This window comes from Crocuta crocuta, unplaced genomic scaffold (genome assembly GCF_008692635.1).
Source record: "Crocuta crocuta isolate KB4526 unplaced genomic scaffold, BGI_CrCroc_1.0 scaffold118, whole genome shotgun sequence".
In the NCBI taxonomy this organism is placed as follows: Eukaryota; Metazoa; Chordata; class Mammalia; order Carnivora; family Hyaenidae; genus Crocuta; species Crocuta crocuta.
Window position 1 is genome coordinate 5191397 of NW_027551558.1, and position 22897 is coordinate 5214293.

The following is a 22897-nucleotide window of genomic DNA, read 5'->3' on the forward strand; positions in this document are numbered from 1 at the left end:
TTAAAAAAAAAAAAAAAAAAAAAAGAAAGAAATCAAAGACTTACCCCTGAAGAAACTGAAGGAGAAAGACTCCAGACTGAGAGGACATGAGACAAAGTGCTGCGACACAGGGTTGAAAAGTTAAGATATTAAACTGCAGAGTTCCAGTGTCATTCCTCCACTCGGAACCCCAGAAACTCCAATAAACAGATGGACAGCCCCTAGGCAAGAAAGACCTCTTCTCTGAGTGTTCTTAGAGGAAAAGGGACCCCAAAGAAAAGATCTATAGGTATTAAGAAGTGGGGTTCCCCAGGCAGGGGAACATACTGATCCTCCCTACACTGAAATATCACCAAACAGCCTCCTCCTGCCCATACACACTAACCCTCCAATTTCACTTCTAGTGTCTCACTCTCAAATATGAGCAGAGTTATGACAACTCTGGGCATTTAAGGAAAACTTTAGCATTAAACACAGAAACAAAATAAATAGAAAAAAAAAAACAAACCAGGAAAAGAAATGTAGACACACAAGAAAACAAAACCAACCTTGCAAAAAATCCTATACTCGATATCCTCAGATAGAGGACATAGATCAAGAGAACAGATGAAGTTAAATACAAACAAAAAAGATTAAAGAGAGCTACTCATATAGATTAAAAATGCAATAAAGCTAAAAATTCAGTAAACACTGAAATGTAAAGTCAAACACATAATAATNNAAAAAAAAAAAAAAAAAAAAAAAAAGAAAGAAAAAATAAATTGAAGAGGTGACTAATAAAACTTCCAGAAAGAGGAGCACCTGGATGGCTTGATTTCAGCTCAGGTCATGATCTCATGGTCTGTGGTTCAGAGTCCTGCATCGGGCTCCACACTGACAGAGCAGAGCCTGCTTGGGGTTCTGTCTCCCTCTCTCTGCCCCTCTTCCTCACAAGTGTGCACACATTTTTCTCTTCCTCTCTCAAAATAAATAGAAAGAGAGAGAGAGAGAGAGAAAGAGGGAGGGAGGGGGGAGAGGGAGGGAGGGAAAGGGGGAGGGAGAGACAGAGACAGAGAGAAAGCAAGCAAGCAAGAAGCAAGCAATGTTGCTCCTGGGCTGTGCCTGGCACTGCTTTGGTACTTAAACACCAAGGCGGGGGGGGGGACTTCCAGAAAAAGAAAGCAGAGAAGTTGGAGGTGAAAACAACAGTATTTCCGGGGGAGGGGGGGATATTTCCAGATAAAAAGAACTAACTACGTAGATCAGTGAATGACAATGAAAGATGCTCATAAAATCTAAGAACACCAGGAAATAAACAGAGTACCCCCAAAGCTTCTCAGAAGAAATTTTAAACAGGTCTCACTCAAACAAAAAAGAAATGTCTTCAAATTTCCAAGGGAAAAATGAGTATTCAACCCAGAATATTTTCTACCAGAAAACATAAAAATCCAATGTAAAAGGGGTGTCTTGGTGGCTGGGTCCAGTTGAGTGTACCACTTGGGCTCAGGTCATGATCTCACAGTTTGTGAGTTCAAGCCCCACGATGGGTTTTGCACTAACACGTTGGAGCCTGCTTCAGCTTCTGTCTTCCTCTCTCTGTGCCTCTCCCTGGCTACCATGGACATGCTCTGTGCATGCTCGCGCTCTCTCTCTCTCTCTTTCTCTCTCTCAAAAATAAACATTAAAAAAAATTTTTTAATCTAATGTTAAAGAAAAATAAAGACATTTTCAGCCATCCAAGCCAGGACTTAAAACCTTTACATGTCATGCACACTTTCTTATAAAGCTACTGGAGGATGTGCTTCAGGAAAATAAGATAGCAAACCCAAAAAGAGGACTACTGTATCCAGGGAACAGAAATGATCCAAGAGAACAGTTATGTACCAGGTCTAAGGGGCAACCATACCTGGCCAGCTCTGAGGTACCTCCCCAGGGGAAAAAAAAGTGAAATCAAAAGGTTATCTGAAACAATAAATTATCTGATGTATTTAAGCATTTGGAAAAATTGTTGATATAGGTGTAACTCTGCTGCGCATTTGATCTTTTAGGGCATTTGCAGGGGAAAGTAATCATAGGTAGATAGAAAACTAAGCAAATGAAAACATATGCCAATTCAAGGGGGAAGAGATGTTAAAAAAGGACATGTAATCCTATTAGACTGTGTGGCTCAGAGATAAATGTTATTTACATAGTCATGATAATATAAACAATTATCATCTTAACCCAAAATTATGATATACTCATCTAAGGGATGAGTTTTAAGAGCTAATCTACAACTACTACAGAAGTTCAAAACTGTAGTTCAACAACCGTAACTACTATTACAAGAAGCCAATAAATGCATAAAACGGAAAAATCAAGAAATAGCCACATGAGCATATCATTCAGAAATACAGCAGTAAACTTCAGCAGTAGCAACTAAAGGCTGAAAATAGATGCCTCTTGGGAACAGATCTCCATGATCTGATATGAGAACTTTAGTATTACTTGGTCGCATCCATGTACATTCATAACTTTGATAGATTTTTTAAGGCCCTACTTATCATAAAATGAAAATAAAGTTTTTAAGTCATAATGTACAAGGGTGGGGTTTTTTTTCAGTTATTTTAATGTAATGGGATAATTTGTCAGCATTGGGTCCTATCTGAGATAGTTAGGATGATGCCCCAGGGCTCAACAGCATATTATGCACAAAGCTGTGGCCAGCATGTGCCCTGGGCTCCCTACTTCTCAAGGGGGAGGAGAACACCTGCTAGGCTTGGACAATGGCCCCAATTCTCCAACTTGCTGATGCAACAAATCAACCCAAGAGTTCATGAAGAGCCCCCTGCCCCCCGCCACCTCCTGCTAATGCAGAATCAATCCTGCCAGTTCAGTGCTCCTCAAAGTGTGGTCTGTTGACTAGGGTACAAAGCTTGATAATTTCGAAAACAGAAGAACTGTAAAAACCTTTACAGCAATTTGATATTATGTCTTTTGATTCTAGTAATAAAAACGCTGAGGCTGGTATTTTGTATATCTACTTTTTCATTCCACTTTCCTAGTCATTTGTCTGTACTGTATGTTACAGTACAAAGAAGCCTTTCTGAGGCTGAAAAAGTGCACGCCAAGTCTGAGCCAGTCCCATGCGCCAGTGCATGTGCTGTGTCTGAATGCCAGTATGCTGGACAGAGGACCTAGGGAGACAAACACAGTACAGGATTTACAGTAGACGTTACATACTTGGCATTCTGTGTCCATTCCCTGTCCTTCCTGAATTCCGTGAGGATAAACAAACTGCCTGCTTCCTTCACCACTATATGTATACCCAACATGCACAACAGTGCCCAGGGCCAGCTGGGATAAGAGCACAGCAAGAACTGGAAGTGGCATGAAATCAGCCCTGTATGGTTCAATGTTTTGCATCTTATCTCCCCAATTTTGTTCTTAAGTTCCTCATAATGCTACACAGATGTCAGGATTTCTAAGATGCCAATTTTAAACACTCGTAAAGTCCTAAAAATTATTCTGTCCTTTCTTTTGAAATTCTTGTAGGAAAAAAACTGCCTCCCATCGTATCACTTCTCTTCTGAATAATGCCAGCGAACTTTATCACTGACCAGCCTAACAGAAGATCATGTTCTATCCACTGAGCAATCATATAACACTATTAAACTTGAGAACATATGGCTGCCACACTGGTCACTGGAAGACCATCACCCGGCCATCCCTCCATGTGTCCAAAATACTTATTCTGATACAACTGTGCTGCTATCGTGTTACAAGAGCAAATTACCAACCAAATCTTCCAAAAGCTAAATAAGTACTTGGAAATCTCTACCCCTGATCATAAAATAACTGATCCCAAATTAAATATTAAATATATTTTAATATTTTAACACTGGTAATGCAGACTAGTGTTATAAAAGACTAACCCGAATTCATGAAAAGTGTGTTTGTAGTAAATAGTCAAAAGCAATCTACATACAAGCAGTCAGCGAAACAATATGTGGATCAGTATCTGTGAAAGTTTTTAAAGCACTGATTTTAAAAGATAATATGGTAATCAACAATTGTTTCAACTCTTAAAATTATCACAAACTGTAAGTAAGTACTGTTTGATTTTGAGAACTTACTTGGAATAAGCTCTTGACTCAAATACAGTCAACTGTCATGGGGTCTACATGTTTGTACAGTGTTTATGACAGACCCATATGTTAGATGGGGACTGAGCCTTCCAGGTTATTACATATTATACACATTAGTGCTGCCCTCCCGTCAACAGTTCTGATTCAGTGTCTGGACAAACTGGGTCTGAAAGCAGTACACTTGTACAGTTATTTAAATATTCTATTGCTGTCTACCAATTTTTAAAAAATGAATGGAATACAGAAAAATGAAAGCACTGATACTAATGACAGGAAGCACAGGCATCATAAACTTAATACAACTCAAGAAATGGAAAATATCTGATGTCCTAAGAGTAGGCAATCTCTTGGCCTAACCAGCTGTTAACAATCAGATGACCAAATATTTACTAATCAAGCAAGAAACAAAATAAAAGATTATGTATAAAATTCGTGTGTCAAAGCATCCATCTCTAGTTTATATTTTTAGTCTCCTGGGATTGAAACTCCTTAGATGATTATTCCTTGGCTTAACACACCTGTTCAGAGATGCATTATTTCAAAAGTACGATGTATGCCTTCAAAGTCTTGGCCCACCTAGTATCAGTCCATAATCTACATACACACTGCACCAAAAGCACCCCCAGATAATATTTTTGGATTATCTCCATACATAGAAATGTATACATATCCAAAATCAGCTAAGAGAAAAAGGCAAAAATACAAGCTTGCAGCTATGCAAATGAACATTTATTTATTTCAAGCAGTAAGAAATTTTAAAACTACCATGAGGATTTTATGTGGTGGTTAGATTCTCTATAAGTCTTTGATTTTTATGATTATGTTTAATTGAAAAAGTTTTTGGAAATCTGGGGTTGATATTTTTTAGGAAAGCTACACACCAATACATGTTCAACAGAGTTGGCTTCCTCCCACCTTACCCAAGTCCAGAATTCTTCCAGCATGAAGGAGCTCTAAGTCTCAGAACAAGTCTGTACATGCCACTCAGTGGCAGTTCAAACCTTCTTACAATGAAAACATTTGGTTCCTCAAAATTCATTTTGCCCCAGTGGAGTCTATACCTCCAGTTAAGAACAAGAGATGCTACACTTAAGGGATAGTAGCATTTAGAGAACTCTCTTACAAAATTTTGTTTGCTCCAAAATGTTAAGCCAATGATTTTTAAAAGCCACATGATTTATACAGCACTTTACTGCTGAGCAATTGAAAATAATTTTAGCACTTTCACAGATCCCAAGGCTCTTCCTAATCCAGTGGGCAAATAGTGTCCCCATTTAAAGGGACACAACCAAAGCCTGCAGAGAATGACTGAATTTAGCAGGTTGACCTCAGAGAGGAAGAATGCCCAAGAATCCAGCCCCAAACTCTTCCTCTCCACTGCCACTGCTACTACCCTGTCTCGGCCTTTCCCTCCCCTCTTCTGGACAACCATTTTACCTGCTCCTTTCCCAAACATCATCTGATCAGGTTTCCTACTTACTCCCATGGACTCCCCAATCCCAACCAAACTTTCAATGATCCCTCAATGCTCAAAAGAAGGACATCCCATCGCTCCCTAACTGGCATGCAAATAATCTCTCCCCTAAGATGCCCACTACACCTTAAACCTCAAATACACTCTCAGCTCTTCTGTCACACACACCCCTTCCCCTTTTCTTCAGTAAATGAGGGGGACAGCATTAGCACCATGCCCTAACAGGTGGCAAACTCTCAGTGTTGCTTCTGCTTACCATCTTTGGGCCCAGAGTACTCTCCCTCAGCTTCCAAGGTCTACAGCCTACCTTTCCTCCAAGGACAGGCTGAGACAGGGTCAAGATGCTCAAATCTCCAGAAAGGCTGCCATTCTTTCTGTGAGCAAGCCCTGACCAGACATTGCACCTGCTGGATTCTAAGCTCCCTAACCTCCCCTCTCATTACCTACAGCACCTTTCCAAAAGCATGATTTTCCTTCTCTTAGTCAAGACATTTGGTCTACCAGTCATTGTATGCTCACCAAATACAAAGTAACAGGGGAACAGTAAGCCCAAGGAAAAACCAAAAATGGTCAAATAAAATATAAAATAATAAAACCCAATATAGCACAAAAACAAAACTTACTTTTTCTGGTTTTGATTTTTCACACAGTCACTATCCCCCTTTGATGAAAATAATTAAAATTCACTAGATTTACTCAACATGCACAAGATCATCTTATAAACACTTCTTTTATAAATAGATGGTATTCTGAATGAAATCCTGTAAACTGAAATTCACAATGTTCTTCTTGGGTTTTAATTTATGAAAAGGCTTCCTGGTGATCCTTCAGAAACCTAATGCAAAAAATAAATTTCTCTAAATATAATGTATTCTGTGTTTTGGGGCACCTGGGTGGCTTAGTCAGCTAAGCGTCCGACTTTTGCTTAGGTCATGATCTCGCGGTTTGTGGGTTTGAGCCCCGCGTCGGGCTCTGTGCTGACTGCCAGCTCAGAGCCTGGAGCCTATTTCAGAGTCTGTGTCTCCCTCTCTCTCTAACCCTCCCCTGCTCATGCTGTCTCTCTCTCTCTCCTAGAAATAAATAATAAAAATATTTAAAAAAAAAAGAATGTATTTTGTTTCAAATCTTTTAAGATAGTTGTATACTCTTCAACTATACTCAAACTATTTACCAATTTTGTCACCAAATTTGGGGGTGCCAAACTACCTCAGAAAAGGCACTTTCATAAAACATCAAAACCCTGAAAACTCCCCTCTTTTTATTCATTCACCTCACATAAGTACAGTTTTCTCAAAATAAGCCACCACAGTCACTAAAAAAATAAAAAGTTCACAGAAAAAAAAAAAAACAGAAAATATAGCAATGAAATAAATCAGAGCTACAAGGTTCAGTTTAAAGGTATTTTTACCTGAAGTTATGTAAATGGGGGGATAAAAGGATTCTTTAGAAACAACAAGTTATCACAAATATTTTCCCAATTCAAATGCTGTTCACACTAGTGGATGTTCAGCAACAATAAACAAATGCTAGAGCGTCAATAATCTAATCCCAAAACCATTATATGCAAATCACACCAACAAATTCTAAATAAACTCCTCTGCATAGTGTAAATAGTTCTAGAAATCAGACATTGAAAGGGAAAAGAAAATGGAGATATTAATTAATTGCCTCTCCTATTTCTACCATCTACCAAGACTGAACTTCCCAGGATCAGTTCATAAGTACTGTGATAGTAAGGAAACATGTAAGAAAAATCAGGAAAAACCTTAACACTGATTTGACACTAAGGAATTAATTTTTAGGTGTGAGAATAGCATTATCTGAATTACTATCTGGTTACCTGAAAAACAAAATGATACATACTGAAGCATTTAGTGAAATGGTAACTATAGAGTTTTCCCTAAAATACTAATGGAGGGAGAAAGACTATAGATGAAACCAGATTAGTCAAGTGCTAGTAACTGTTAAATTGGGTGATCTACTCTCTCTCCTTGTGTATGTTTTAAAATTGTCCAGAATAAAATAGAACTACTGGTGAGTAAAATCTCAAGCACCGTTTTGTGTGTGTGTGTGCCACTTTTGCACAGATTTCTTAATTCGTTAGGTTTGCATAATTTGAGAATTTCTTCTCAACTGAACAGACTTTGTAGTCAGAGAGCTGTGTCACTGCCAGTATCCCAAATGCTTCCCAACTGCACCGCTCAGCAAATCTATTTCAAAAGCTTGGGGGAAGGAGAGGATAGAACGAAAGGAAATGAAGAGGGGGAAAAAACTTAACCAAGAACCTGCCCAAACTGTTACCACAAGGAACTCCGACCTCTGAAAGCCATTTAATTCACATTCAGGTCTCATTCTTTCTTTCTTCTTCTGGTTTAAAAACGGATTGTTGGCTTCTAGTTTACTTCACTGCCCTCCACATCCATGCTGACTGAGGAAGATACAAACAACCCAACTACTGTGTAACCAGGTCAAAAACAAGCTTTGGCTAACTCACTTGGAAGAGTACACTCACCACTTAGATCTGGCCAGAAAAACTGGGTTAGAAAAAACCGACTGGGGCTTAAACAAACACTGGGGCTAGGGAGAACATCTTCGAGCCAGTTACCAGGCCACTCAGTGAGTTGCAACAGTCTTTTCCAAAGTTTTCCAAAGGCTTCCAAATTCAGTTGAGCCCAGCAGGCTGAGTTAACAGAGCTTCCTTTCAAATTCAAAAATCTGGCCCCATCCCCAACAGTTAACCAACAAAACACATGCTAATTCACTTGAGAACACCTAAGAATACAGACTCAAGTTCAGACCACAGGCCCGTACAGAGCCCAGTACACAGCCAGGCCAGGGGAAGCTGGGGCTGGGGAGAGGCGTTCAAGCAACAGATCAACTCTATTCATAAAGCATAAAAGAGACAATAGGATCCACACTTAATTTGGCCTAAGAAAATGTCTACAGTCAGCTTCCAACCCCCTCCCTCCATTTTTAATGAGACAATGACAATTCCTCATGGTGAACCACAAAGCCCTGCTTCATAAGATTTTTTTTTCTTATCCCAACCTTGTACTCACTCTAACAGCTAGAAAACACCCCCAGTACGGATTCCGAGTAGAAACCGTTTCACAAGAAGAAATAAATCAGGACCCAGGAAATTGAACATTCTGTTTCAAATTTTCAAGATCTGTGCCTCAGCACAACTACCTGCAGCTCTTTGAGAAGCTCCAGAATGGGCACTGAATAAAACAGCACTGTTAGCCACATCAGGTGTCAGCTACTCACAGCCGACTCGTAGTCTCCAGATTTGTTAGTTTCATTTACAGTTGGGGNCAGGCCTGGGGTGGGTGTGCAATCTGGGCATCCTCTGGACTCCTCACTCTCCCTCATCTCTGTTTCAATTACACACCTGTCAAACAGGTTATTCCTGGAATTCAGATTTTATAATCCTCCCGCAGTTAATTCTTCCTGCTCCTGGTGCCCAAACCCACGCCCCTCCCTGCTTCCCCCAAATATGTCTGTATCTATCAGCAGAATGCGTGATAGAGTTCTTAAAAAGTCCCAGGTAACCCCAAACTCCCCACCTTGAGCACTCGGCAAACATTAAAACGAGGCAACACGATGACAATTTTCAAGAAAGCCAAGGCAGTGGTTTGGGATAATCATAGGCCAGGCCTCCCGATACCGAGTTCTCATGAACGCACACAAACTCAGAGGGCCAGAACTGGGGAAAACCAAAGAATTAACGTATGGAAGGAATATTGCCGTATGGAAGGAAAAAAAAAATGTTTTCCCATTTTACTGAAGAAAAGTGCATGCCAAAGAGTGTAGCTTATTTCCTTATCTCAAAGCCAGGAAATGAGGGAGGTCTTTTAAGGCCAGCCTGAAAAAAACTCTTGTTTAAAAACAGAGGGGCTGCAAGGCGAAACCCCTTTCCCAACTTCGGCCCAAGCGGCGTGGCCTCCGGTCAGAGGCATGTTTATCACCCTGTTCCTCGTCCCCCAACAAGAAGTTTCAACGTGCCACGGGAAACAAAGACGGCGCCCCACACCGACCTTATAGACTTGTCCGTAGGTGCCATTTCCAACCACTTCCACCAGCTCAAAAATCCCAGCAGGATCCTAGAGGAGAGGAGGGGAGGGGTTAGAATTTAAAAGCGGCACAACAATGAATACAGAGAGCGGGGCCGTCGGAGAGAAAGGGCGCTNACGAGACGGGCCGGGATTTCCCCGGTGAGGTGCCGAGGGTGAGGAGACGCCCCACCTCGCGTTAACAATACAGGGAACAGAATCGACCTGGCCCCTGGCTCCAAACGCTCAGAGGCGGNCCCGCCCCACCCGCCGGCCGCGCCCGGGCTCTAAAGGGACGCGAAGGGGGTGTAGCCCGGCCGACTGGGGGCCTCCCTTTCTCCTCACCCCCGCATAGCCAATCCCTTCCCCCACCACCAGATTCTATACCCCCCAAGACCCTCATTTCCGGTTTCTCTACACCGTTTTCTTTTCCTTTCTTGCAGGGTACATTTGTGACACGCTTGTAGGGGCGGAATTCGTTGAGCATCACCTGGCCACCCGGTCCCAAGGCTTTCAGTGGAAACCGTATCCAGAGCATCTTCTCTAATCGCCGTGCGCTGCCTTCCTTACCTCATTCAGTAGGTCAGCACTGTGCTTGGGGCCCTAAGTGCTAACCCCAGTTGGTGCCTAAACATTGTTAAGGATCAATAGACAGGCTTCTGCCAGCAACTTGGGAAGCTTGTCCATAGGCGATTTGATCCTCTTAAACTAGGATATATTGTCTGCGCTCTACGATCATTTTCATCACATCATTACACTGTACAAAAACTTTCAATGGCTCCCTATTACCTCACAGCAGGTTCCAAACCGAAGTGCATCGGAATCACCAGGAGGGATTGTAAAAGCACTGATTGCTGACCCCACCTCCAGAGTTCAGCAGGTCAGGGATGGGTCTGAGAATATGTATTTCTAACAAGCTTCAGATGATGCTAGCATTGCTGTTACAGGGATCACATTTTGAGAACAAGAGCCTTACAGGATGAAAATCCAAGGCCCTTCACAATCAGGCTTCACAAACATCACCATCATCATTATCTACCAGTTCTTGCTTTATGTACAGTACCCAGTTTAACCTGTCTTCCAGCCCTTGTGTATTGTTATCCACATTTTAAGGATGAGGAAACCAAAGTACTGAAAGATAAGGAATGCGGCTAAATTCCTTAAAAGCACAGCCTGGAAGTAGAATAGGGATTCTCACTAGGTCAGCCTACTCTGAAAGGCTAAGTGTCTGATTCGGCCAAGTTAATCTTTTACCCAGAATACGTTTAGCATGCTCCTGCCTCTGAACAATTTGGTTTTGAAGATTTTCAACTATGAGAATACCTTGTAAGGGACAGCTGGAGTCCATTTATTTAAAAAATCATAGGAACCAAAGTGTTTCTGTGAATTTAAGTAGTGCTTTTCAATGATTTTGTTTGTTTGTTTTATTTTGTTAATGTCTTATTTATTTCTGAGAGAGAGAGAAAGAGAGAGAGAGAGAGACAGCATGAGCGGGGAGGGTCGGAGAGAGAGGGAGACACAGAATCTGAAGCAGGCTCCAGGCTCTGAGCTAGCTGTCAGCACAGAGCCCGATGCGGGGCTCGAACCCACGAACCGTGAGATCATGACCTGAGCCGAAGTCGGACCCTCATCTGACTGAGCCACCCAGGCATCCCTCAATGATTTTGTTTTTTAATCCATTCACAGCAATGGCATTATCTGTAAGTGTAAATTATTTACTCAAGGAATAGATTTGAGTGAATCTATCTGTGACATACTTCACACATCTATGCACATGTGACATACTTCAGACCATATTACTACTAATATTCAATAGTACTTATTAGTAACAGGTAACACATATTAGGTTCAGACAGTGTGCTAAGTGGTTTAGGTCCATTATTTCATTATTCTTCACATGAACTCCAAACAGTACTTTTTTTTTTTCCCACTTTACACGTTAGGAAACCAACATGTAAAGAAGTTAAGTGACTTGCTCGGTGAGCACAGCTGAACCCAATGCAGAAACACAGGGCCCTCCAAGCCAACCGCCCTCCACAGGTTCACTCATGATATTGAGGCCCACCTCTGACCACCCACTTCTCTGCTGAGCCAGATTCTCCATCATCACCTCAAGCTCAACTCAGGAACCAACTCTTCCTTCTCTTACAAGCTTTCTCTGAATCTCTGTCCTAAACTATTTCCCACGTCACCATTTTGATGGTTACTTTCCATTTTCAATTCAGTATCTTTTCTTGAGGTACCTTACCTAGTGCAAGGCTCTGGCTTAGCTATTGCCTGAGATATAAGGAAGAGCTTACAGTTTGATAATAGGTATAAAAGTCTTATGAATAGCTATAGTTAAAGGCAGAACATTATGAATTCTGGCTGTACGAGGAACATTAAACAGGTCTGCGGAAAGTAGGCAGGATTTGAGGCAAAACTAAACTAGGTTTGAATTTTGTTTACTATCAATTGTGCAACCTTAAGCATGTTTAAATTCTGAGCCTCTGTTTCCTCTTCTGTCAATGAGATGAAGACTGGAGATTAGAAGAACCATTAAGAGGCCATCTCAAGAGCACAGGCCAGAGTAATAAGGCCTGGAGAAAGGAGATACAAGGTCTTGGGTCAGTAGACTCTCTTAAGACTTGGCATTTGATGGGATGCCAGAGGTGGTATAGACAAGAGGGTAAAAGATTTGCTTGTGGCTTAAAGCTTTGTTCACAGTTGGGACGATTTTGTCAGGAACAGAAGAAAGGGTACAGTTGTTGAGTGGTGGTGACAAAGGAAAGTTTTATTTTGGACTCTGTGGGAAATGAGTTAACTTTTCACACAGAAGTAGTGATACCTGCCCAGCTTGTAACTCTGCTTGAGATCCGAGGGTGGGGGCCGTTTCCTCAATCAACAACCCTGTGTTAGCTCTGGCTGCCATACCGAAATACCATAGACTGGGTGGCTTAAATAACAGATTTATTTTATTGCAGTTCTGGAGGCTAGAAATCCAGGAGCAATGTTCCAGCTGATTTGGGCTCTGGTGAGAGCTCTCTCCCTAGTTTGCAATGGCCACCTTCTCACTATTGTCCTCACGTGGGTTTTCACAGAAAGAGAAAAAGAAGCTATCTGGTATCTCATAAGGACACCTACTCTATTCGATCAGGGCCTCACCTTTATGACCTTATGAATTTAACTTTAATTAATTCTTTAAAGGTCCCATATCCAAATACAGCCTCACTGAGGCTTAGAGTTTCAACACATGAGGGTCACAACATTCAGTCCATAATAAGCCATATGCCATATGGTATCAGGAAGTAGACTTAAGTCATGGCCCTTGTCCCTAAGAATCTATTTGAGACCACAAAATAAACCTGCCCAAAAAGATAATCAAAATAATAATCTGGAAAAGAAATGCTAATTTGGCATTTTAGGCTGGAAGAAAATAAAGCTTGCTTAGACAGAGAATGTGAAGTTGTAAAAATGAGGAACCTGGCCGCGCTGGGCCAGAGGACTCGATTCAGAGAACCCTGAGAGGCAAAGCTAGGCAAATTGAAGCATGGGTGATGTGGAGGTTAAAAGCAGAAGCCAGATTATCAGTCAAGTCAAGGGAGAAACAGCCTAACCTTGGCTTTCAAGAGTTCCGTGGGCATGTTAGATGCTCATGCATTCAGCAGGTCATGAGATATAAAGGTGTATCTTCCCGGGGTGCAATGGGCCAGACGACAGTTATCTCACCCAGTCACACAACTCCCAAGGGGAGCTCAATTATGCAAGAGGTCATCAGTGACAACGCCGGTATATCACTTTACTTATTTCCTAGTTTTTTCTTTGTTGCAAAAATATTGGTGGAAATTTTCAACCTCTGTATGAGGGCAAGAAGGGCAGCAGATCTGTGAAACTAGACTAAATGATTATAACTTAAGGGCTCAGGGTCAGCGAGGACTTAGGTCAACTGGAAATAAATGATGGAAGTGGTAGTGAGCAGGGGGAATTGAGTCAAACAAAGGAAGCAGTGGTGGAATGTGTTCAGAAAAAGCCCAGAAAGGGAAAAGCATAGGTTAGGGGTCAGTGATCTAAGTTCCTCTTCTCTAATGGACAAGGTGTTAAGCAAGTGCTTATTCTCTCTGCTCCTCAGTTTTCTAACATGTGAGATTAAGGAGTTGGATGGAAATGATTGAAAAATCCTCTTAGGACCTTAAAAACTTTCATTTTTATCATGCTGGCCTCAGTCCTACAGTTGCTCATACCTCTTAGCCAGAGTGGAAGGGGGTTGATATGAGCAATGGAAGCTAATGGAACATGTGGAATGCTGTAGATTTGGCAGCAAAGCTCAGCCCTTTAAAAGCCAACTTTGAGCATTGGTAGAGAGAGTCAGAATCGGTTTTGACTAGTATATCAGTTGAATTAAAAGGAAGCAACTACTCTAGTGCACAACAGGATGGAAGGCGTGGGATGCAGAAGCAGATCAAAGGGCAAAAAAAGAAGAAGCAGACCAGAGGCAAGAGAGACACCCTACCATAGCTACCAGGTCTGTCGATGTTGTCCCTTCTGTCATGAGGAGGAAGTTCTCTTAGCTCAGATGTCCTGAGACAAAGATTTGGTGCAGGTAGTTTGTTTGAGAGATGATCACAGGAAGCCCATGTGAAGGAGAAGGAAAAGTGAAACATGGAGATGAGCCAGTGAGGAGTGTATTAATGAGCAGGTTTTACTCTGGGCAGCTGGGCTGGATGGACCTAGCTAGCTAGAAAAAGAAAATGTGGATTCCTCTTACTTTATGAGTTCATGAAAAGTCTTTAGTAAGTGTATTTTTAAAAAACAGAACAGTGTTTTAAACACAGAGGAACTCGCTAGTTCTAGAAAACCTATTTGAAATGTTTTATGAAGGGGATTACTGTTGCTTAACTTGGCCTTTTTGTAAATTTGTATTTTGCATATAATAAGCATATAAGGATTGCTTCAGTTAACTTCTGTGAAAAGTCCTTTACCTGAAAAATCCTCAAGAGGCCTTAAGAATGAAGTTGGAGGTAGTCCTAACCTTAGATATCAAGATGTGAGCCATAGGAAGTGGTTGGGAGAAGCTGGATGGGGACATTAAATAGTTGTCAAGTATGTCTGGTTTTGATAGATGGTTTGGTGAGCAGAATCAGAGGCTCTGCCAAGGGAAGACCAAGGTAGTCCTGCTAGCTGAAGAGATAACAGCTCTCATTTATACTTGATCACATATTTGTGTCCTAAGCCTCTACAGCGAAATCTCAGGAAGTGACTAGACCAGTGGGCCTCTATATGCTCAGTAATTTAATATGTTGCCACTGAAATAGATCAGATCCTGGCCAGTATGCATCAGAACCTCGATTGAAGGGGAGTTCAATCATAATCAAGTTTATCCCTTTAAAAATGAATGAATCACAAGGCTCCATTAGTGATACTGCAAGTTGGCCAGTCCTATTGATTTGCAGTTCTCAGTTGATTATAGTGATTCTACTCTGAGAGTCTTCCATACTCTATAAAGTGTGCTCTATAAAAAAGATTAAATGGTAACGTACCAATGATAAACTATGAACTGTAAATGCCATATTTATGAATTACAAAATTTGAGACCTTTCTTATTCTTTTGAATGAATTGTCATCTTTATCTTCTCATCTATGTCTATATTCTGTATATAGTGACCAGCTAATCATCGGGACCAGATCAAGAAGCCAGCCATGACTGACCGACCTGGATCACCTGGATTTGTCCTAATTGTTGGCTAAAGACAGCTCCTTGAGGTTAGTTGGGAGTGGGGCCCCTGGTTTTGGGGAGAAGAAGAGCTGGATGAGAAGGTTTGTTTGGATCAGCATAAAGTCTTTATCACTCCTGGAAATGCAACTCAGAGTCACAAAAAGGAAGTCATTTATTCTCACAGACTGGCTTCTTTTATTGCATTAGAACTTATCATTATTAGCTGCCTTGCTACTAAAACATGTATTCAGGTTTATAACAGTGCTTCTGGAGAAGTGCTACACAAAAATGATCTTTAGAAACACAACGTGGCTCTTCAGTTATATGGAGAGGAGAAAATGAAGAGGAAATGGGGTACCAACAGATGACAAGAAGAATTAAAGAGGGAATACTCTGGAAAAGGCCATAACATAAGCCAAGTTAGAAATGTCACCACCCATTTTGAAATTTCCGGGAACTGGGAACAAGACAGTCATTTAGAAGAGAGAACCAGTGGCCTAGGAAAAACTGAAAAGCTGTTTTTCATAACTTAATTCTTCACACACTTCAGCCCTTAAGAAAATCCCTTTCTGGGGTGCCTGGGTGTCTCATTCGGTTAAGTGTCCGACTTTGGCTCAGGTCATGATCTCACGATTCGGGAGTTTGAGCCCCGCATCCGGCTCTGTGCTGAAAGCTCAGAGCCTGGAGCCTACTTTGAATTCTGTGTCTCCCTCTCTTTCTGCCCCTTCCCTCCAATCTCTCTCTCTCAAAAAAATTTTTTTAATTAAAAAAAAAAAATAGAAAATCCCTTTCGGCATAGCCACTTTATACACGAAATGGATAAAGAACTAGACTATGTGGTTCTCTTTTACAATAAGTGTTCCTCTGAGCCTTAGGGTTCCTTGGAGGCATTTCAGGGGCTGCCTCTATCTATCCCAAGGGAGGTCAAGGGAGTTAGTAATAGAACTGCTGAGCTTATTGCCTGGCCTTCCCTGCCATCACATAGGTTCTGCTTTTCTATGTTTTATAAATTGGGAATATGAGTAACGTTTATGAAGACAAAATTTCCATGGCTAAGAAAAGTTTGCAAATCACAAGCTAATACATACTTAGAACCAAGGTTTCTAGGATCACATGACACAGATATCTGTTAGATAGATTTATGCTGAGTTCAAAACTAAGCAGCACATCAGGCATTTTTAAATCATGGCAATGACCTGAGTAAAAATGAGGCAGGAGTGGGAATCAGGAAACCTAGGGTCTGAATTCGATACTACCAGAATCTGCATTGTCATGGTGGTTAGAGCACCCAGCCTGGCACATGAGACCAAGTATTCGCTAACTGGTTCGTTAGTTATCAAATGCCTCACTCTCGTACTACATCTTATACACAGATCTGAGGGTTCCTGTCCACAACTGTGACTGTGGTCTATTAGGGTCTATTTAAGACCACGTTTTTTACCAAATAACCCACCTCCTGGTTTTCACACAGCATGTTGTGAAGAGACTGATGAGATGATCATCTTTAATTTCTCAGAGTCAGTCCAAAAAGAATGATTGAAAAAATTAAAACAGGAAAATTCTAAAATAGAGTTACAAACAATTATCTGGGCAACACTGCTTATATTGACAAATTTAAATTTTTTTTTACATTTATTTATCTTTGAGGGACAGAGATGTGCAGGGGAGGGGCAGAGAGAGGAGACACAGAATCTGAAGCAGGTTCCCACTCTGAGCAAGCATTCAGCACAGAGCCTGACGCAGGGCTTAAACCCACGCACTGTGAGGTCATGACCTGAGCCAAAGTTGGACACCTAACCAACTGAGCCACCCAGGTGCCCCTAAAGAATGTGTATGGAAAGTCTGTAATAATTTAGAAATGTATGTTGTAATGCTAATTGAAAATATCACTATAAGTTTATATGAGGTTATAATCATAGCTGCACAAAAGCTAAAAACTATTCAAAGGAAAAATTGGGAGGAAACACGTCAAATTTTAGTACTTTTTGGCTGACAAAACTGTGACTTTTTTTTCCTTTCAAGGCATTTGATTCTACAAATTCCTTTTAGCAGCATATCTATTTTATGAATTAAAAAATACAAACCTGGGGGCACCTGGGTGGCTCAGTCAGTTGAGCACCCAACTCTTGGTTTTTGCTTAGGTCACAATCTCATGGTTTCATGGGTTCGAGCCCCGCGTGGGCTCTGTGCTGACAGCGTGGAGCCTGCTTAAGACTTTTCCCGCTCTCTCTGTCCCTCCCCCACTCGCACTCTTTCTGTTTCTCTCAAGATACATGAATAAACTTTTAAAAAAATACAAACTTAAATTTTAAAAGAAAATGAAATAAAGTTAATTGTATTAGTTTCCTAAGACTGCCCTAACAAAATACCACAAACCAGATGGCTTAAAACAACAGAAATGTATTGTCTCACAATCCGGAGGCCAGAAATCTGAAATCAGGGTATTGGGAGGCAAGGTTCCCTCTGAAACTTGTAGGAGAGTCGGTCCTTCCCTGCTCTCCTGGTAGTTTGCTGGCAGTTTTTGGTATTCTTTGTCTCACAGCTGCATAGCTCTGATCATGTGGCATTCTCCTTGCCTGTGTCTTCTCATGGCCATCTTCTCAAAAGGACTCCAGTCATATTGCATTAAGGGTCCACCCTATTCCAGTATGACAATATCTTAACTAACTAACTGTATCTTCAACAACCCTGCTTCCAAATAAGGACACATTCTGAGGTACTGGGGTTTAGGAATTCAACATATCTCTTTTTGGGAGGACACAATTCAACCTTTAACAGTAATTTAACAATTTTGATGTTTCTTAGAGAAATTGAAGATCATTATTCTTACCCTCATGAAGTGGTTTCCATGTTAGCACATGGATGGTTTAGAAAAGCAGTGGTTTTGATAATTTTTTCTGTGACTTCCTCACCTTCTCTCTTGCTGTCCCTCTCCTTATCTAACACATATTTATTAGGCATATGCTGAGTTTGTAGCACTGCATTAAATCAAAATTTAAAAATCACACAAAACTTTCTTCTAACCGTTAGCTGCAAGTCGCTTTCATTTTTCAAGTAGACTGACTTTATAATGAATGACTTCAGTTTGTAAATCACCATGAAGAATTAGGTTTAAGTTAGATTGTAAAAAAATTTCTTAGACTTTTTACAAATATATAACAGATGATTGGGAGGGGAGGGAAGGCAGAAGAAAACTAAAGAAGAAATGGTCCAAACAGAAATTAATTTTTCTTGTTGTAAAGCCAAAAGGAATACTTTTCAGCATAGAGTAATCTCCAGTTTGGTTCGGATATTTGTAAATTAGCTAAATGTTTTAAAATAGTGTCTTACTGGCTTTGAACTATTCTTTGTGACTTTTTCCCACTATGTTGCTAGAAATAGCTTCTTTTTTTTAAATTGAAATTTAAGCATGTTTATTTAATTTTTTGAAGGGGTCTGTCTTTTGCTAAGCTTGACAGAACTCCTTGATGTAATAATACAAATAAGGGAATATAGTGTGGCACGGATAAGACATGGATGACTTTCTTTATATTTTCTAAATATGATCATATTGCTGCTATATACCTTTGGAAGCAAAATTATTTATTTCCCTTGTTACATCCAAGCATTTATTTTACTGAGTATTTATGAGATTCAATGACATATTCAAATCAGCATGTGTGTTCCATTGCACAGTTATTCCCTTTTATTTCCAATTTCTTGTTAGGAATGCTTTGTGTCTAAAAAGCTAAGGAAATTAAATGCAAGACTCTGTCAATACAATGAAACTTTACTATGTACAAGTCAGGAAATTAGAATATGTTGTTCCTCCAGCAGCTGGTATTAGGCTACTCTGAACATTATAAGTCAGGAAAGTTAAAGTGGGACAGTTTCTCCTTTCAAGGATTTTATCTGAATACGAAAGAATATCGCTTCTCCTCCCTCAGTGCACAAGACTATGGGTAGGGCTGACCCAACCAGATGGGAAAAGGGTGCTCATCAGCTCTGGCCCCTGTATCTTCAAACTTTTCCACTACCAACTCCTCTACTCTGCAAGAAGGCAGCCACAAATCAGCCTGTGATAATGTCACAGGGGTAGTGTGCAGCGGAACATAGTAGCTCTGCCAGAACTACTACTGGTTGTAGGAATAGCCTCTACTTTATTGGGCTGCTCACCGTGTGCCAGGACTTTATCTACAGTATTTAATCCTCAATGACCCTGAGAGCAGGCACTTTTGTTATCCCCATGTCATAGAAGAGAAAACCAAGATGTAGAAACATTAAGTAATTTGACCCTGATTGCACATTTAGAAAGTAGCAAATCCAGGATTAAAAACTAGATTCACATGGACAACTTACACTTTTGACCAGTAAATTGTAGGTAACTTACACATTTTTACCAAGTTTTGGAATGCAAAAAAGGAACTTAAAAAATTACATTCTTCTGATAACAAATATAATATGTATTCATTGAAGAAAATACAAAATTCACCTATAATTCTTACCAGTAATCATTAAGCTTAATATATTGACTTTTTTGCCCCTAAGCATTTATGTGAGTGTGCGTATGTGTGGGAGTGTGTGTTTAAAATAATCAGAATTGTACAGTTTGGTGACCTCCTTCTTTTCACTTCATATATTACGAACATTTCAACATTATTAAATATTCTGTTACAATCTAATTTTTAATGGCTGGATTTACTGTAATATAGTTTATTTAATGAGTCTTGTGGTGTTGGGTAGTTAGGTTATTTCTAACTAGTCACTATTTTAAATATCACACATGCTAGGATTTCCTTAAGATAAATCCCTAGGAATGAAATTGCAAAATCAAAGACTTTTAAGGTTCTTGGTATACTTTGTCACCCTCCAAAAAGGCTCTGCCAAATTATGAGATGGGAAGGTTTCAAAGTGGGTATTTCAAGTTCTGGCACAGGCTGTAGTACAGGATATACTGTGGGGAAATGTAGATCATCCATTACTTCTCAAGATATGCCTTATGGATAGCCACCTGGTGTCTCCTAGTGGAGTCCAAGAAGGACCCTTACTCTCCAGAGAAGGACTGGAACAGAGGATGTATACTGCCTGTTCAAGGCTTAGTGGTCTCTAAGAAGCATGTAACTACTGCTTCTCAATAAATAAAGCAGTTGTAAAGATTTACTAGTTAGCATAGGATTTTCCTGCTCAATATTTCCTCTGATCTTTGTAACATCCTTGGAATGATACAACTTTATGACAATTGGCATTTTTCAGAGAATGATCGGTCAGATTAAGGTAAGGGTACTGACTTATTCAGGGTCACACCACTTTATGCAGAGAAGCCTAGACCATGCCTAGCTACATCAGGCTGCCTCTCCCCAAGAGAAAATCCTTTATGTAAAAAATTTTGTCGCTCAACAAGTAGAAGTATTTGGTATTATATTAAGGAACCCTTGAACTTCCTCTACAAGTAATTATCTTTATTTTTCTACATTTGCTGAATTCCAGCCACATAATAGATGCTGCCCTAGACACAGATAGTTCTGAGCTTTTGGGCTAGCAGTCTTGAGACCCTAACAAGCCTGGTAAATGTGAGAAATGAGGGGAATGCACTTAGTTAACACAGGGTCTGAAAAAGGGTACTTTGGGTAATTACATGTCTGGTTACACATTCTTGACACTATTTAGAGCTCTGAATGACAGTGCAAAAACAATGCCCAGTTTGTTGGTTAGAACAAAGGCAAACAGACTCAACCCCAAGCATGAGTCTGAACGCCATTTTGGAATGTCGAAACTGGAAAGCTAAGGATCATCACTTGAATTCGCTAAAAATGAAGAAAAACAAAACCTAGAGAATAGTCCCAGGTTTGCTGATTTATTTCAGATGTATTTAACGGTACACACACACACACACACACACACACACACACAATTTAAACTTTACCAAGTACTCACTTCTCTTACACAGTATTAAACTGGGGCAGGAATTGAAAGAATGAGACAATTTGTAAAAGAAGTTAAGAAGTTAAGTTGCAGGGGCACCTGGTTGGCTTAGTTGATAGAGCATGCCACTCTTGATCTCGGGGCTATGAGTTCAAGCCCCACATTAGGTATAGAGATTACTTTAAAATAAAATATTTTTTAAAAAAGTAAGTTGTAGCTGTAGATCTGCAGGGACTTGGCTATTATGTGGGTTTAGGTGCCTCCTTTAATCTAAAATAACTATGGTGGGCACCCAGGAGAAAATAAAGAATAACACATTGAACCCTGAAACTGACTCTGATGGGAAGGATGAGTAATAATGTGTGGCTAACACAGAGGCTTTAATATTTTATGTTTTAATTTACATGCTATAACATGTTTAACATTAAAAATATCATTTTCATGGTGTTCCTACATAGATGGCTCTAGAAAAAACATGAAAAGATAGTGATATTATGGAAAATCTGTTATCCTGACTTTTCTAATTCTAAACTGTGATGGGATTGTGCAACATTTTTTCACTTTATATCATGTGACACTACAGTGGTATGCTCACTCATTCTAAACTTAATAATAGTAAAACCATTAGGTTAGCCAGTCATAGCTACAGTGCATAATCTGATCTGGTGGGTTGTATACAACTGTAAAAATTCATCTTCGTGTACATTTTAAGATTAGTGTATGTTATACCTCAGTTTAAAACAAACACTGCCATGTTTTACAGGAATCAAAATGATTAAGTAGAAAGAACCTCAAATTAGGGAGGATAGATTAGAGCTCTTTAGTCCAAGCTTATCAAAGCAATTAAGCAAAAATCAAGGGAGTTGTTAAAAACCCAAAAATGGCAGCAAAGGTATGGAATGTGGACAAGACCAGAAGATCCTTGCCACCCAGTGTAAGGGGGATCCAATTATTGGGGGCAGCTGTCAGAAATAATTAAACCATTTCATGTGCATACCCCAGTGAGTTGACCCTTCCCTATGGATTGACCCCTTCAGTGTGGATAAACCCTCCCAACCACAGGTGTGCACAGTGGAGTATCTCTTTCCAGGGAAATTCCTAAGATGACAGATCACAAAGCAAGGAGGAAGGCTTTTGGATATTATTGTTGTCTTTACGCCATTTCTGTAGAGATGTCAGAAGACATTGAAGTAAAAACGAAATCCCTCCCTTATATACCCATCCATCATACCCTGCACTTTTCCAAAGGTGACCATTTACAACTACCGAACAAGCCACCTCCAACAAATATCCAGGGGACTACACTGACTTTTGCTCAAAATAGTAATAATAAGTTTTATTACTGCCTTTCACTGTAAAGACTAAGAAAATAAAATGACTGTCAGTGGTTCATGTTGCACATATGACCAAAGCTGCTGGAGTCTCCCATTAATATCTTTATGAATAGGCAAAGTGGCAGTGGTCTGAGAATTGTGCTTTAAAGAGCTTTGCCTCTGAAATATCTGAAATGCCACCATTATGTATTTACCCCTGTCTTAGTTTAGGCTGCTATAACCAAATACCATAGACTAGGTACCTTATAAACCACGGAAATTTATTAGAAATTTATTTCTCACAGTTCTGGAGGCTGGAAGTCAGACCAGGGGACCACAGGGTCAGCTTCTGATGAGGACCTTGTCTAGGTTTCAGACCA

The 22897-nt window shown here is 40.2% G+C and overlaps 1 protein-coding gene and 1 long non-coding RNA gene across 14 annotated transcripts in view; one reads left to right on the forward strand and one right to left on the reverse strand.

The window, feature by feature from the left end:
* Positions 1–9657, reverse strand: part of MAP4K4 (mitogen-activated protein kinase kinase kinase kinase 4) — a 184648-nt gene extending 174991 nt beyond the window's left edge. For all 13 annotated transcript variants that reach the window (XM_077749360.1, XM_077749357.1, XM_077749351.1 and 10 more), the window contains exon 1: positions 9597–9657. The gene's annotated coding sequence lies outside the window, so the exon portion shown is untranslated. The remainder of the gene's footprint in view (positions 1–9596) is intronic.
* Positions 9658–10065: 408 nt separating this feature from the next.
* Positions 10066–22897, forward strand: part of LOC144219341 (uncharacterized) — a 91308-nt gene continuing 78476 nt past the window's right edge. Inside the window, exons 1-2 of the long non-coding RNA XR_013331376.1 lie at positions 10066–10193; positions 15249–15350. This is a non-coding gene — a long non-coding RNA (uncharacterized LOC144219341). The remainder of the gene's footprint in view (positions 10194–15248; positions 15351–22897) is intronic.